Source organism: Crassostrea angulata, chromosome 9 (genome assembly GCF_025612915.1).
Source record: "Crassostrea angulata isolate pt1a10 chromosome 9, ASM2561291v2, whole genome shotgun sequence".
In the NCBI taxonomy this organism is placed as follows: domain Eukaryota; kingdom Metazoa; phylum Mollusca; class Bivalvia; order Ostreida; family Ostreidae; genus Magallana; species Magallana angulata.
In genome coordinates, this window is record NC_069119.1 from 30,920,831 (window position 1) to 30,938,452 (window position 17,622).

The 17,622-nt window shown below is 33.1% G+C and overlaps 1 protein-coding gene across 1 annotated transcript in view; it reads left to right on the forward strand.

Moving 5' to 3' along the window:
• The first annotated feature begins 430 nt into the window (after positions 1–430).
• The window catches only part of LOC128162781 (ecdysone receptor-like), an 83,049-nt gene continuing 65,857 nt past the window's right edge, over positions 431–17,622 (forward strand). The window contains exons 1-3 of the mRNA XM_052826159.1: positions 431–508; positions 12,531–12,735; positions 14,302–14,545. The gene's annotated coding sequence lies outside the window, so the exon portion shown is untranslated. The remainder of the gene's footprint in view (positions 509–12,530; positions 12,736–14,301; positions 14,546–17,622) is intronic.

Sequence of the window (17,622 nt, forward strand, 5' to 3'; positions counted from 1 at the left end):
TGAGCAGTATTTTTAGTCATACAAAGACTGGAAAGTATCAATCAGGTAAAATTTAAGATATATATTATAATATATATAATTTAATTAACATAAAAAATATTCTTGTTAATTACCATGTGGTTACAAATGTTTTATAATTATTGATAGGAAAAACCCAGGAAATGACAGGTATTCCTCAAATAATATTATAACACTATCCTTATTCATTATGTATGCATGGAGTCATGAGTGTGCTAGGGAAGAGATAGAATCCTGCACTCTACTGATTCTGTATCTTACTGCACGGCTACCTTTGAGGTTGGTGCAAGCAAAATATTTCACGGGTATATAATGAGTAGAATGAATTTCTCTCTCTATATATATTAAAGTATGTTTAAGACAATATAATAAATTGTTTATGTATTAAAACGCTATCACTATCCTTCATCAGGTGTGGAATCATGAAAGAACTACGGAAGGATTTGCATCCTGCATGCCGCTGGTATCTTTCTGCTTGGTTGCCTTTTAGGTAGGTGCATGGTTTGACTTTGAGGCTCTTTCCCCACGTTTTTGGACTGAGGCAATAAAAATGATGGGAATATAGGCTACAATTTGGTGCTGTTGCTCATATTTTGGTACTGGGGACATCAAAGGTGGAAAAATTCTTTACGGACATTTTGGAGAATATTGAGAAATTCATGATATATCTAACATTGTCATGTTTTGGGTTATGTAATTTATCTCTTAATTTTTTTTGGTAAACAGATATACAAGTAACCAAGTTGTAAAATACTCATATTTATGTTCTTAATTTTGAGGGATTAAGGATAATTAAGAAAGCTTAATCATTTATTTAGGGAAAAGGTAGTACCTTTTTGAATTGTGACTGGGGCCTTTTGACGGCCCTATAACAAGACAATCAATAGCCCAGTATCAAACTAGTAAATATTAAATTCATTGCTTATAATTTAATTTTTTCAATCTTCATTGTAGATAAAAACGGTCATTTGACCTTTAAAATAAGTCAACATAAAATTGTACAAAATTCAAATGTATCGTCGGGCGTATTGATACGTTTTTGACGATTGTCTTACTATGACATAGGCAACATTCTTTATACGATATAAAATAATATTTTAGCCAATCAGAAAGCATGTTACAACCAGAATTAAATTATTCAGATATAAATTTAGATATAAGGAGGATCGATGGTCAGTGTATTACCCATCAGAATCACATAGAAATTATTAAATAAAAAATGATACAGTGATACAGTTAAACAAAAAATTCTAGCTTTAAAATTCAAAGAATGTTTTTAAAATTATTTTCATGCAGAGCTTGTCTTTTTTAAAGGTGTTTTAAAGTGCCCCACTACACCTAGACCTAAACTTTTTAAGACACTATGGAAAAACTATTTCAAGGTGTATTGAGCCACCCTAAATTGTGTAAGAATGGGTATTCATGATCATCCAGCCTTAATCATTGACTAACAGCTATACAAAGGTATTGTACTAACCTTGATTATGATACTGCATTTTTAATAGGTATTACAGCCCCAATATTATCTGTATTTTATTCTTTCTTAAGTTTTAGTTGTTGAAAATCATGAGGATTTTTTTGACTTTTTCCAGTTTTACACTCACACAATTTTAGTGTTAATTGATTTGACAGCTAATTATTGGAAATTTTGCTCAACAGCTGTAATACATAAACCTGAATCAAGCAAAATAATGTTGGAGTAAAATGAACTATAATTATTAATTTTATCAAAAGTGACCTATAGGTCCAATGGGCGGGGTGGCTGAATGTTAAATGTACAAACTTGTAATATACGGCACAATTATACATTATATGCATGTCACTATGAATAAAATACTAATACCATGTTACCAGATGCTGGCATTTTGTGGTACACTTGCAAAAATAGCCTAGAAATTCAAAATCTCCTGCATCTTACCACTGCCGATAAACCAACTTTTTTTTCATGCTGTTAAATTTTGCAATTTATCTATATTCTATATATTCTTTGAAGCTTATACAAATTGCCAAAAAAAAATGCAAGAAAAATAAAGGAACATGATGGCAAATGTTTCAAAAACATTTAGACAGACATTTTGTTTCAACTAATTATGTGAACTTTTGACCGAGGTTGTCTGCAAAGCATTAAAACTTGTTGAGGAATAAGGTAGGGACTGATCGAGGCCCGAGGTTGAGGATGGTTTTTTTAATTGAAGATGGCTCTTTAGGTTGTTTGAAGCATAATATTTTAAAAGAATATGATATTCATAATATATTTGTGAAATGTCCTTCTTTCATACACTTTCAAATTTAACTTGTAAATAATTCTGAATATTACTGTACTTTAAGGTGGAAACCTATTCAAGCAGTGACCGTTACATTTAAGTATAGTACTTTTGGATATAATCTGTAAAGTGTTGAATTGCTTATTACGTATGAAAAATCAATTACAATCCCACTGTGGCGGACAACAATTATAGTACTGGCCATTATGTAACAGTGTCCGTTGTGTGAACCCGGCGCTCAAGGTGAAATCCTGGTCAGTGAAGGGTCAGTGCTGTGTGATGTGATTGGCCGGTAGGTACTTCACTCTCGGTCAGTGTATGTACATAATGACTAGCCCTCCCCCAAGCAAAAATAGAATTATATTGCAACAACATGATCAAATTTATAAAGCATGTAAGGCCACTAGACGCAATAACTATATCGTAATTATGAACGAATCTCATTTACTACAGGGGCTACTGTCCTGGCCGGCCCACACTCATTGCTGTGGTATATGAATCATAATTATTATTGGACATGTATTCCTAGCCAAGATATATATCATTGATTGTTATTTTCACTTTATTGCAATCCATTCTGTTTTCACAGAAACCTGTACTTAAATTCTCCTTTTCACCCTTACAATGTTTGGTCATTTGGGTCTTTAAGGTGGAATGCTACACCAAAATTTTATTCTATGGATCGTTATATAGAGTATCATTTCTTAAGCAAGATTGCGTTGTTCAAGAAGGATATTATATATGCCCTTAATTTTTTTTATACAAATTATTTTGTATATATAGGCATATATCCTTCTTTGAACAATGCAATCTTGCTTCAGAAATGATACTCTAACTCTCCTTAGAAAACAAATTTGGTGTAGCATTCCACCTTAATTGAATGGTTGAGGATCGGTAGTTAATACATTAGCTATGGATTGTAAGTGACATGATGGAGATCATGTGTATTTCAACTATAGATATTAAGGTGGTATGGGACATATCTGTCATAATTATACTTTCATGTTAAATACTGAAATCTGATTGGTTCAGTTGATAATCCGTTCTATTACCCTCAGCGTTAGCAACTCACTTGGCAATGGATGACATAATGAATTGTTACATGTGCGTAAATGATGCGAGTACGGTTTGTCGTAGAATTCAAGTCATTCCTATAGAAAAGCAGTTAAGTTTTCTTTAAAATTGACATTCAGTATAATAAAATAAATAGTGTCTGTTTGGGAGGATAACAGTTGAAATTGACACCCTCGAACACCATTGTCAACCTCCGCTTTGCGTCGGTTGACAATGGTTTTCTCGAACAGGCACTATTTATATATTGTTACATGCGCGTAATAGATGCGTGTACATTTTTATAGAATTCAAGTCATTGCTATAGAAAACAGTTTTCTTTAGAATTATGACTTTCAGTATAATGAAATAAATAGTGTCTGTTTGGGAGGATACCAGTTGAAATAGACACCCCATTGAAAACCATCGTGAACCTCTCCTTCGCGTCGGTTGACAATGGTTTTCTTGGAGTGTCAATTGAAAGATTTTTCATTCAAATACTGTAAACCAACTTTATTTCTTGACAACTTTATTTTGCAATTTATAGGAGATAAACTGGTTCTCAGCAACTAATTTTCTTGATCAAAATATACTGTGGAACAATTTTTTGTGATCCAGACTCAAGTCACTTGTTAATTTCAAAACACTTCATTAAACATAATGTTAAACATAATGTTATGTTATAAAGTGGCTATCCAGTTAAAAATAATTACCAAAATATTTGGTCTGATTTGTTGCAGAATCTTAATACCTTTCGTTATGATAAAAATCATTATATACTCTGTTGAAGAGGATGAATGTGCTAAATTATTGAATATGTTTAACAGTCCCTGAAACGTTTTACTTTCCCACTTGAATAGTAAGTGAAAGGTGAGCAAATAGTAGTAATTGGTGAGCTCTCTCTGAACGGTATTTGTGAGCGCCTATGAAAGGGGAACGGTAAGCAAATGCAGATCGAGCCAAACGTGAGCGCGAAGTGAACGGTGAAAGCATGGTGAGCGATATGTGACGGCAAGATGTACGATTTAATATACAGAGTGCCTTGGGAGTTATAATCTTTAACATTATGTTTCATCGGTAATAAGTTAAAAAACCAAAAAAACTACATGTATGTATTGTTATCAGCCTAAATATAATATTATCTGACTGAACAACAAGTGGATGCTGAACGAACGGTGAGCGCAGGGTGAACACTTTGTGGGTGCACAATGAGCGCTTTGTGAACGGTGAGTGCAAATGAGCGGAACTGAGACTGCAAGAACGCACAGTGAATGCAATGTGAGTGCACAGTGAAAACACGGAAAAACGGAAACTTAAGGTAGAACATTTCAGGAACTTTATTTTGTACAAATAACATTTTGCTGTATGTAAAGTGCTTTATGAACACAGCTCAATATGTAATATATTATGAAACAATCCCTTAATCAAATTGACAGGAAATATCAGCAGCTCTCTGACTTTTGACGCAAAAAAAACCCCCAACGCAACGAGGAATTAGATGATTCACGAATGAGATATAGGGTCTAGGAATGGAGATTAGAGACAAAAATAATACACCGCCGTGAAAACGTAATAAGAAGGTGTGTTAAGTAATGGTGGATTAATATCGGGTGTCAGTCATCTCCGTCGGACACCTGGCCAAACTAAATATTGTAACGTCAATAGGAGAGGAGATGTCAGTGACCTGGGGGGATATGTTACATTGTTTCAATATTTACCTGCGGTTTTCGTTTTCACATCCTTAACCCTGAGTAAGGCATAGTATCTCTATTTCCCATTATCTACCCCCCTCCTCTGCCACCCATCCCTTAATCACTGTGTCATTATATATATAGAGAGAGAGAGAGAGAGAGAAAGAGTACTGTACTTGATTTTTTAATAATTTTTAATAATAATTGGCATGTGAAATTTTCATTGATTTAAAAAAAACATATTCAATAAAGAGATCAATGTATTTTTATGGACCTAGCTAGCTGTCTTATCAATTATATAATAGCTAGTATGAATCTTAATTTAATGGCTTCAATGCGTGAAGATTTAATTTTATGTATATTAGATCGACTCTACAACAAAACCTCAAAAATTGTCAAATAATCAGAAGATACAACTTCAATATCACTTGTCAATATATATATTTTTTGAAGATGTTTTGTATGAAAACTGTTAAAGATTTATATTATTTAATTTTATAAGTTCCTGTGAAAAAAAAGTTTCCTTTAAAAGCCGTGCAGTAGGTTAGAGTTGCTCCTCTTCTTTGGAACTTAAAGAACTAGACAGTTTTTTTCTTACTCAAAAAAAATAAATATTTGCATAGACATCATCTTTTATACAATTGTTTTCTTCTTAAATTCAAATGCTTTTTAATTTATTATTTGAGAGAGAGAGAGAGAGAGAGAGAGAGAGAGATTGTGTTAGCCATAAGGATAATTTGTTTGTTATAAAGGTTTTGAAATGTAGACTTGGTAAGGATTTTTGCTGAATATTATGGTCGAGGCAATAAATAACTATTTTGGGCCTATCAATTATATCAATTATTAATTATATTTCCTCTTATCAGTCTCAAATATGATATCTGACATTGATACATGCATTATACATGTAAGACCTACAGTGTCAAGTTGCATAAAGAAATTATAATGAAAAAGTTTTGAAATTTTTTATGAGGATACATGTTTAAAAAAAGAGAAAAGATTGATACACATGTTTGTACTAAGTGATGAAAACATCACACTAAGATATTCCATATTGCGCTGTCGACAATGAGTGTATTTTCTCTGGCATTGTTGGCGATGATTATATTGACTGAGAAATTGGCAGTGGTTAAGAAATCTTATAGCTTGCTTGCACCTGAGACCCAATCTCTATCACAGATTTATTTTCAATCTAGATCATGCTAAGTAATTTGTGAAAACCAATATAATTATATATCGCCTTTTTGATTTTTTGATTTTTTTTTTTACCAAAGCTTGGCATGCTAGAAAAACTTTTTATGATGAAATCCTTCAATCATTGCCTGAAAAGAAAAACTGATTATCTTGTTCTGTGACAACAGGTTTATAACCACTAAATTATACATGTTTTATAAATTATTCAAAATTTAATCTACAAAACATTCTAAACATTGCAACAACCCCCCCCCCCCCCCCCCCCAAAAAAAACCCCCAAAGATCTAGAATTGTGGCAGTACAAAATCTTCTTGTTCTGTGTAATGACATAAACATTTAAGAATATTCAATTTATGAAATCTTTAGCAAATTGTAAATAACACATTGCATGAAAAAAATAAAATAAAATGAATTGATTGTTATATTCATACACTGTGTTGACAGATTTAACCTCTAACAGGTCGGCCAGGTAAGACCCTGGAGTTAACTAGCACACGCCAGCTAGAAAAAAACTCGTACAGCCAACCTCTGGTGAATTGACAGTGTAGGTATGCCGTTGTCGGCACGCTGGGGTCATCCAGCGGTCATTGGCAGCAGGTTTTGTACAGACTATTGATCCCGTCAACCTGCCTCAGGTACGAATCTCAAGGTAGAGCTCCATGCACGGCTCTTTAAAGTTCACACATGCTAAATGCTAAGCCCCCTCCTCCTCTTCCTTTTCAATGATGGCTGTTATTTCATGGCAACAACGATTTTCAAGGTAGAATATGCTAAGCACCCTCTCCTTCCCCCCCCCCCCCCCCTTTTAAAAAAAAAATTTTTCTTTGATATTTGTGGTTATACGAAAAACTATACCATGCACAGATTTTTTAAAATTCACCTTGAAACTAGCTCCCCCCCCTTTTATTATTAAAGAAATGTTTTCAATGATGTTTATTATTGATTGAAAATTATTCATCCCATGCTGCCTTGGTTCTTTAAAATTAACACCCTACACTATCAACCCCCTCTTCCTCCACTCCAAAGCCATAATGCAAGCCTAGCTGCTACAGCTACGAAACTAATGGTATAGCCATTTAGAACTTCATGCACAGTCCGTCAAAGTTCACTTGCACTAATCCCCCCCCCCTTTAAACAGATACATTGATAATGATAACTATGATGAAAATTCATCCCTGCATTTTTAAAAGGGCAAGAAAAGATACATATGAAAGGGAAGTCGGTGGGGGGAGGGGTGGGTTAAAAAATGTGGGTTTAATCAATTACAAGTAGTAATAATTGCATGTTTTTGAACTTCAAGTAGGTTAGATTTTGGTTGACAAAGAATGAAAGGGAAGTCAGTGGGGGGGGGGGGGGTAAAAAATGTGGGTTTAATCAATTACAAGTAGCAATAATTGCATGTCTTTGAACTTTAAGTAGGTTAGATTTTGGTTGACAAAGATAACATTTGCTAAGCGTTTTATTGTTGTGAGAATAAGGTGTTAATAAGTATTTCTATGTAATCTTTTGTTTTCTGAAGGAAAGTACATTTTTATTTACGTCGATAGAAGTAACCATATTAACACTACACGCCTACTGAAGGTCAATGTTTCTTGTTGCTAATGGTAACGGATCATACTGCATGTGTAATTATTTATTTAAACAGCGATGTGACGCTATCATTGAAATATGATATATCGAACATTTTGGGGGTGATACATGTATTTTATCAGAGTATCTCAAAAGCTTTAATTTAAAAGGAATTGAAGGAAAATTGAACGAAGATTTTAAAAAAAAATCTGCCCTCTAGTGTTATTTATTTTGATTATGGAAGTCAGTATTTGAACCAAGCAGATTTAATATGAAGAGAAGCAAAATTGTTTGAGAAGTTTAAATGAAGGAAATTTTGATGAGAACTTTGATGGGTTGTCTGCAAAGATGATTTTTACCAGACAGTAAAGAAGATACTATTGTTAAAACAAATTCAACCAGGTTAATTGGGCATTAAATTATAGATTTATGCTCACTTTTGTTCCACGCCTTGCATTTCCACAGCATACCACACCAATCTACTTGAGTTACAGTTGAATTGTTAGTTAAATTAAGAGTTAAGGAGACTGGGACTGGTCAACCAACTAGCCATCAGACCTACTGATCCTCTTTGAAATTTTAGACATTTTTTTAAAGCATTTAATTTTGTTAAGTAAAGAGAAATTCCTAGTAATATTTTGGCTTTCAATTTTGAGAACTTTCCTGTATTTTTGTTCTTATTTAAATGGAGATTAATATAGTCCCAAAAATGGCCACAACCATTCAAGCCTTCTTAAACTGATCTAGTGATGTGAAATTAATAGAAATTTAAATTTGCAAACTTAATGGTCATGTTCGAAGTTAGACCTATTGGATAATTAGTGCAAATCTCAAGTATTCAGTTAAGTTTAAGGTACCTCTCTACATTCAAGGTTTATCCTTTTTATGACACTACATCACAAGATGGCAATTTCTGTGTTTTGCTAAATTGTTAGAAACAATTACTTTGGTTGAATATCACCATATTAGCCCAGTGGTTAAGTTTTTGGGTTTGTAAACTGCCGATCATGAGTTTAAATCAGCTTGGGGCTTTTGTTCATATTTTCTTTTTCATTTCTTAAAAATCAGGGTTTTTTTTATAATCCAAAATTGCATATTTTTTGCCTATTTGACATATATGTCTTAGGCATCATGGTATCTTTCATAACCATGTAATTTTCAGCTGATTGGAGAAACTATTTCAAGATGTAGTGAGCTTATAACCTTAAGTATGGAGGGTGATGCATTTAGCATGCCCTGTATTGAGCAGGATGGGGTCACATGAAATAATATTTCTGTATAAACAAGAATTGCCCAACCATATTGACTATGGATTTAAAATTTACTACAACATGATTCAAAATCTATTATTTAGTGACTGACATTCTTGTAGAGTAATTAATATTTGTTTAAATAATTTAGTTTTTAACTTTGACAGAAGTCATTCAAGAAAATGCAGCTCCTCCCAATATTTTGATATGGGCCTCTTCAGGAATTTATTCCCTTTTGATGGCCTCATAATCTTCTGAGGCCTCTAAAACCTTCACCTGAAGTGAACCCAGGTTGCCCTGCATGTCGGCTATTTTGACAGAGTGCTACTGTCTACGGCTACTGAGAGAGAGAGAGAGAGAGAGAGAGAGAGAGAGAGAGAGAGAGAGAGAGAAAGAGAGAGGAGAGAGAGAGAGAGAAAGAGAGAGGAGAGAGAGAGAGAAAGAGAGAGGAGAGAGAGAGAAAAAGAGAGAGAGAGATGAATTGTTTGAACATATTTAAATGTATGCATAATTATACAATATGTTTGAACACATACAAGTTTTACAACTTAATGGGTTACATGTAATATCTCACCCTTATGTAACTAAGTTATTTAATTGTCATAAATAAAAGCATCATGTATTGAGAAAAAGAAAAAAATTAGAATTGTTAACTTGGAGTATCAGCAGAAGTGAAAGAATTTAAAGAAATAGACACATATTTGCTCAGGGGGAGAAAAAACGAAAGGCAATTGTAGAATTTAGACAGTGTTTCCAATGAGCTAGCATTGAAATTAAATACGTGAGGAAAATGGAATTCAAATGAGATGAAAAAAAAATAGGGGCAGTGAGACTTTTTTAATGTTTCTCGGTGACGCATGTTCTCTGATACATCTTGTAATGTTGTTTCTTCTTGAATAAGAAATAGAAATCGGCGAGTATGAATTGGAAATTTGTATACAGGTGTTTTTGAGCGTCCAACAGGTGTTTCTTTTCCCATTGACTTTGAGATTCTTTGAGACAATGAGCTGTCTTCTTTATGCAAAGAGTCTGGCAATGTAAATCCAGGTTAAATTTCTCACATGCCATATTTAATTATAGTAGCCATACAAACGACCCCTTTATAAACTCTCTCTCTTCTTTTTGCTCTCTCTTTCAGTCTTTCTCTTTGTCTTTTTCTCTCTTTCTGTTCATCTCTCTCTCTCTTTCTGTCTCTGTCCCTGTCTCTTTCTATCTTTCCCTTTCTGTCTTTCCCTTTCTGTCTTTCCCTTTCTGTTTCTCTCTCTCTCTCTCTCTCTCTCTCTCTCTCTCTCTCTCTCTCTCTCTCTCTCTCTCTCTCTCTCTCTCTCTCTCTCTCTCTCTACCAGGTGTATTCCAACAGGTACTACTTAGAAAATAGCGATTCAAGGAAAAGATAAACATATTTGACGCTTTGTCAAAACAAACTTATCATCCTGACCCCCAAGTTTCAAGGTTGTTTTGAAACAATCCTCTTCTTTATTTAAAGTTTTGTTATGTCTGTAAAGGGGGGTTGATATATGGCTATTTTTTTTTGTCTTACTCCTTTTGAATATTATTTGGTGATGTAGGTCCTATTCGGTTCAGTTGTTTTTTCATTTAATTTGAAGAAGACAATCTGCCTTGAACGGAACAAGAGAATGAATTATGATTTTATTTTTAATAGAGTTTTACATAGATTTCCTTTAAGATTATCTGTGAGATTATCCCTGAAACAAATTGCCGAACATACTTTGTCTGCAGAATCACAACTTGCCAATATGCAAAACACATTTCCCATATTCCATATTTTTTGTCAGATTAACAGAACCCTCGTATAATCTCACTGCTTTGTGAAATTTATGTTAATTATCCTCATTATGCAAAGTTCAATTCTCATCTTCAATTATATTTTTTTATATTTTATTTTTTATATTTTTTATATCACAGATGAAGAAGATCACATGTGTATTTATAGTTAAATATCATAATATAAACCTAATTAAACATGTAAAATTGAACATTATTGTCATTCATTCAAACAGTGGAAGAGTGTTGATTAGGACCTGAGTAAGTTATATTAAAGGTCATGGCCATTTTTTGACCATGACCTTTTGACCTTGTTTATAAGTGATAGCGTTATCTAAGGTCATCAGAAGAGATGGCTATTCCTACAGTAATGAAATGAGCTGCTTGATAAGACATCCTGTATTTCAAAATTTTACTGTATCCAGCTTGTTTGTATGTTTTACACATTGCAGACTTGGATGTGTTTATAAGTGAACTGTTATTAATGACAGAGTTCCACTTCTGTTCAAAGCAGTTGTTGGACTTAACACACACACACACACTCTTTCTCTCTAGAATTAATTGTACTCATGTGATCGATGAACCCATTCGGCGAGTTAATTAAACATTACAGACCTTGAAACATGTACTCCAAAAAGATGTTTGTGATTTCAATGAGATGTAAAAGGAATGCTTGTTTTAATATTGTATTATCATGCTTAATACCTCTTTATTTTATCCCTTTAAGTGACAATCTTTGGACACTTTTAGGGGAAAACACTTGAGCATCTGTACTAATGTAGTTCATTACATATATACGTATATACGCACATAGAACCATTTTAACAAGAGCTTGGACTTTGGGTAGTTGTGTCAATCGGCCATATGACGTAGGCCTGTTTATTTCATTGCTGGCCACTCAGTCATGGCTCTTTGAAATCAACAAGATGTGTCTGGCTTTTGAGCGAAGACTACGCAATCGGTGTGTATTTCGCTTGAAACCAGCGTCATTGTAACTTGTTTTGACGCAAAAATAGAAAATTATATATTATAACTGAAAGTCAAAGGCCGGTTAAAATGGTTCTAAAAGAAAACAATGTAAAGACTTGCATACTTCAAAAAATATTTTTTCTTAGATAAATATTGCATTCTCTATCTCTCTTTTTCTAAGCAGCAAGATCTTCATTAGGGGTTAATTAATTAGAAAAAAAAAAGTGATCAAAGGAGGTTGGATGGTCAGCAAATTAAGATTTGCTTTAAAGTTTTAGATAGGATATATTTGGCCATAAATTATTTCTTTTTTTTAATTATTTTTTTTGACAACATTTTTCTGAATGAGGATACAGCACTCTTAGGCATAAAGGATGTAAAATACTGTAAATTCTTTATATTACGCGAGTACTTAATTACGCGATCCTGCTGGTTTGTATCAAATCGTGATAATATAAAATCGTGAATGTTGAACTTTTCTCCATATTTCTTATAGTTTTCAACTCTCAGAAAACAATGGCGAGATTTTAAAATCTGTGAAGGAGGCTTCTTGAGATTTTACGCAGATATTTATTCCTTATGTTTAATTAGGAATTTACAGTATATAGCCTAAAAATTGGAAATGCCATCCAGCCCTCTGATTTGTTTTGACAGCTGACGAATACTTGTCCTTTTTTTGCTGTCCCAGGTGCTAAAATTACTATTTACCTGACTGTATATTTTTTTTATTTATCTGCAAGGTCCCGGCGGAAACGTGGAATGTAATGGCCATCGTAAAGGGAGAATAGGTATAGTGATGTCTGAGGTGAATCGGCGGCCAAGTTATCCAACAGCCCTAATAATCTTTGATGTTTTGACGGACAGTCCAAAGTGTCATCCATCAAAATAGAACCACTTATTGAGCTGGTACCCACCGCAAATCGGATCTCCATTTGCATTTGGGAGGTATATCGCTATCGCGTCCAATTTATTGCAGTACCTGTACATGGTGCATGAATGTTTTGGCACATGTATTCAATCAATAAGTATTTATTAAACATTTATGCATTTGGACTGATTTGGTGGAAACTCATCTACAAACATTTAATATGCGCGAAAGGCAATAAAATCAGAGAGGATAGTTTAATGGTTGTATCACAAGCAAAGATGTGTTTTAAATCCATTATATAGCCACAATATATAGAATTTATTGTAAAAGGTTGGTGGTACCTGAGGTAGGAAAAAAATTCCCCTAACACCCCCCCCCCCCCCCCCCCCCCCCGAAAAAAAGGGGGAATGAAATATTATACATACCTAGCTAGATAGCAAGATATGACCTTTGAGATATGATCATGTCTACAGATTTAAAATTCACAGATAAATACTGTAAATGTACTACATTTGGCTGTGTATTCTATTTAGCGCTTTTGGCGGAATGCGGCGTCCGCTAAATCAAGTACATCGTTTATGTATAAGAATAGTCACATTCAGGAATACCCTAATTCAAATCCACGCCAACTTGTTTACAAACTAGATACCGCCAAATATTGTACACGCCAAATATAATATGTTTACAGTGAGTCATAGTTATATGTTTCATTGATACATACAGGCAGAAATTGCAGAAAAAAATTTATTGAAACTGAAGAATTGATTAATAGCAAGTTGACAATTTACATGAAAAATGACAACAGTCAATCAATATTCATAAGTACTCCCAATCTGATATTTAGCTCTTGACATAATTTTAATAGATGATAAGGTTTTTGCTATGAAGATCACAAAAAGAATTGAGGGATGAGTTGAAACTGGAGTTAGAATTTTTTTAGAACAGCTGTACCAGAGCTATTGCCTCGAGAAAGATGTGGAATCAGATGCGAGCTTGGAGATAATCGGCTGAAGCCACAGTGTTCTCAAATGATACAACACACATCGGCCAATCAAATTCTGATTAATTATAGGCCATATCGGAAAAGCAAAAAATATGGATGACAAATTGCAATTCAAGTGAATTTTTTTCAATGACTGCATCAATTTTTTCATGAAAAATATTGTTGTTTTTTTTTTTCTTTTTAATTTTTACAATTTTTGAGAACATTTTGATCAATACACATTAAGCTGGAAAAAAAATTGTATTTCACATGTACCTGTACAATCACTATTTTCCAAAAAAAGAATGACAAAATCTTTTATATGTATACATCAGTGTATTAGAAATCTCTCGCATGTATTATCTCAATTTATCAAAGAAATAGTAGATTACACATGTAAGTAATACACAAAATGTACTTGAAATTGCCGCAACTAGATTTATGTCTGTTTTTTCCATTGACATTTTAAAAAAGATTAAAGACAGTCACACACAGAGAGAGTGAGAGTGAGAGGCTGGAGACCTAATCAATAATAAAACTGGCACAAACTCTGGGCTGAGAACATTTTTTCTTTTGTATTTTTTTTTTTAAGCGTCTAAATCATTTTTTGTGGACAAGCTGATCTATTGATCTATTGATATGACCCTGGTCTCTGTTTCAGCATGACCTTGAGTTGACCCAGGAATGACCTCGATATGACCTGAGGAAAAAGCCAATTTCAGCACCGATGGTTGCACGGAGGATGCTAGGATGTCCTTTGGCCAATCCGATGTATTGATCTAAGGCACCATCAGTTTATACATTTCTTCTTTGGTCAGACGGTCAAATGCATACTGCTGGAGAAATGAGAAAAGCCTGCGCGGACAATGGATAGTAAATTAAAGTATATGATTGAAGATAAAGAGGTAAGTGTGTATGAAATAGTGGTCTGGACATGACCGCTGATGGCTTAGTGCCGTATAGGGGTCAGTTAGGTTCAAAGGCAATAAGGGTTCTATTGCTGTGGGGGGATATTAATTCCAAATGGCATTCATGAAAAGACGCGATTTGAGGGTGAACATTTATGTCTCCAGAATAGATGTTTTATTTTCTCTTCATGGCGATAAAATCAATTTTATGTGTTTATTTGTTTGAAAAATAAGAAAAGTTTTGAATATGGCGTCTTTGTCTGTCTGTCTATATATAGGGATATTATAGTTATTATCAGAAAGTATTGTCTGAAATCAATGTTAAAAAGCAAGGAAATAACCATGCATTTAAATATTGTGATTTGTAAATTTCTAGGTTTAAGATACATATATATGTTTACTTCGTTTAATCTACTGAAGAGTCCGGTAGGGTGAAAGTGCTATAGGTAAAAGTTGTTTGAGCATTGGACTTACTTTTTATGTCATAATGATTATTTTAGTGTAATCCATGATTTTGCTTAAGTTGCTGAAGATTTGGACCAATTTATAAACTGGTTAGAACTGGATCATGTAGATTTCAGTCCTGCCAGTTTCTATTCTGTGGAGCTATGAACTACAATTCATTTCCATGGGAAGTAGAGGAATACTAAATGGATGTAAATATATATTATCATTGTGTACAAAAAAATTGTAAAGACTTTTGCAACAATGATTTGAGCTAAAGCTGAAGACTTTTTTAAGCTGCTTCAGGTCCGATTTTTGTTCCAACTAAGACTATCAGTGGAAAAAACTGAAACATTTATTTTCAAATTCATGCAGTTATTAAGTAAGTTCTAATTTAGAAAGTGATACACTGTCCAAGTAGATGAACTTTGACCTTTTTGATTTGAAATGGTGGTCGATCAGCAACTATTGTGAAAAATTACAATTTTTCATGAACAAAAAAAAAAAAAAATCACCACTGTCAAATAAGTCGTGGTATTCGCATGATAGGTCAATCTCCAGAGTTTATGGGCAAGGCTCTTAGTGCGCTTTATCAGCTGAAATAAATAAATGAGAAATACCTTAGATCTATCCACAATTGTAGAAACAGGTTATCCCAATCAAAGAAGATTTTAATAAACTTAAAATCTGGAAATTTGGAAAAAATGTCCATTTTTACATGTTCTTCCTAAAGTCTCAAATAGGTACCCTTTGATGTTCATATGCTGTGATATTTTTCGCTCATGAAGATGTACTTCTGTTCATTTTAATAAATGAAACATTTTATAAGGAAGCTTATGTGGTATATAGTCAAGACAAATTTTAGACCATTTAAAAAATGAGATTGAATTTGAAAGCAAGTATTTTTAAATATTTGAATCATATATCTCTGCTAAATATGTTGAATAGTCATTACAATTTTTTGACTATATAAAAAATAAGATCGAATTTAAAAGCAAAAATTTTTATATATTTTCTTTTTGGAGTAGGTACTTATATTTTACAGCTAGAAAAATCATGATTTTTTATTATTATATTTATTATTATTATTCAATATATCCTAGCTTTAAAATTTGAATACTTTTTTGTATATCGATTTCTATATATCTTTTTCTCAAGGAGATTTTTAAAGTCTAAAAATATACTATAGCTTTTAATCCATGAATTCTCCCAACTGCTGTATTTTTTTTAGTACATAAAAAAACGTACATGAAAATACGAGCACTAGGTGCAGATACTGGTTACCTAATAAAACGCAAAGGATGTGAAAAGTTTTTTTTATGATTAATCAAAATGGAATACGACTGAGGACGACTTTAGGGAGTTGTTTGATGAGACTAATTCACTTGTAGGTTAATGCCAAATCTATTGCTTTTTACGGATTTCAAATGCATTTAAGAGAGGTTTGAGATTCTAGAAAAACCTGAAGTAGTCCCTCGATAGTTAAGTTATGGCTGCTGACATTGAAGATTTGTGACTGTCTGCAATTGCGGCCAGTTCTTAGGTTGTAGGAAGTACTCTTAAGTTTCAGACTTTCATATATTTTTAAATTTATATATTTTATCATTTTAATGTCCCTTTTTTGATTAAGATTTGATTAAGTCCATGCAAGTACAGATCTGGAATTTTTTTTTATATTGTGGATTAATTTTTTTGGTGGAAATGAGTAAGTCTTGCTTTAACCCTTTAATTCTGTTATCATCTAAATATCCTTTGATTTTGAATCTATTTTAAACTTATTCTGGCATTTCTGGCATTAATGCACAAGTATTTTCAACCAGTTGAAACTATACATTTTATATTGGAGTTGTAATTTCTATGCTCTAAAAACAATTGGGGGGGGGGGGGGGAGCTATTTAATGTGGTATGGGACATCTGTCAATATCAATGTGGATTTAAGTACATTATAATTGAAATAATCTCACCAGTTTAAAATTTTCAAATTTTACAATATTTAACCAAAAATTGTGTTTAAAAAATTTTGGAAAATGTAAAAAAAAAATAAAAATCCCCCGTGGGATTCGAACTCATGATTTACATAGGAAACCCTCTACCCACTGTGCTACTCTGTTAGGTGACACTTTGGGAAAGAAACATGGACGTGTCCCATACCATCTTAATGCATTATTCAGAGTTTTTTCTACACTGGGACATCTGTATGGTATTTCATATAGCTTCATATGTTATCATATTACATTTGGCTATGTATCCTTTTAAGCCTTTTTGGAGGAAAGCTACTTTTGCTTGATCTAGTACGTACATCATTAAAGTTTTATATGTACATATAAGAATAATTGCATCCAGAAATTCGTTAATACAAATTTAATCCATGAACAATTGTTGAAAAATCTATTTCTGCCAAATATTGTACATGCCAAATATATTATGTTTACAGAATATGTCATGTGTAAGTGCCCTGTTTTGGAATTTAATCTGCGAATTTCAACTATTGCCTTTCCTTTCATTTAAAAAACTGTCAATAATGAAGATTTCAGTGGATTCATTACGAAATACTTCTCTGAGGGAAAATTTTTGCCCAGGCTTTTTTAATTTTTCCATCCATTCTTGATCCACATTGAGACAAGATGGCA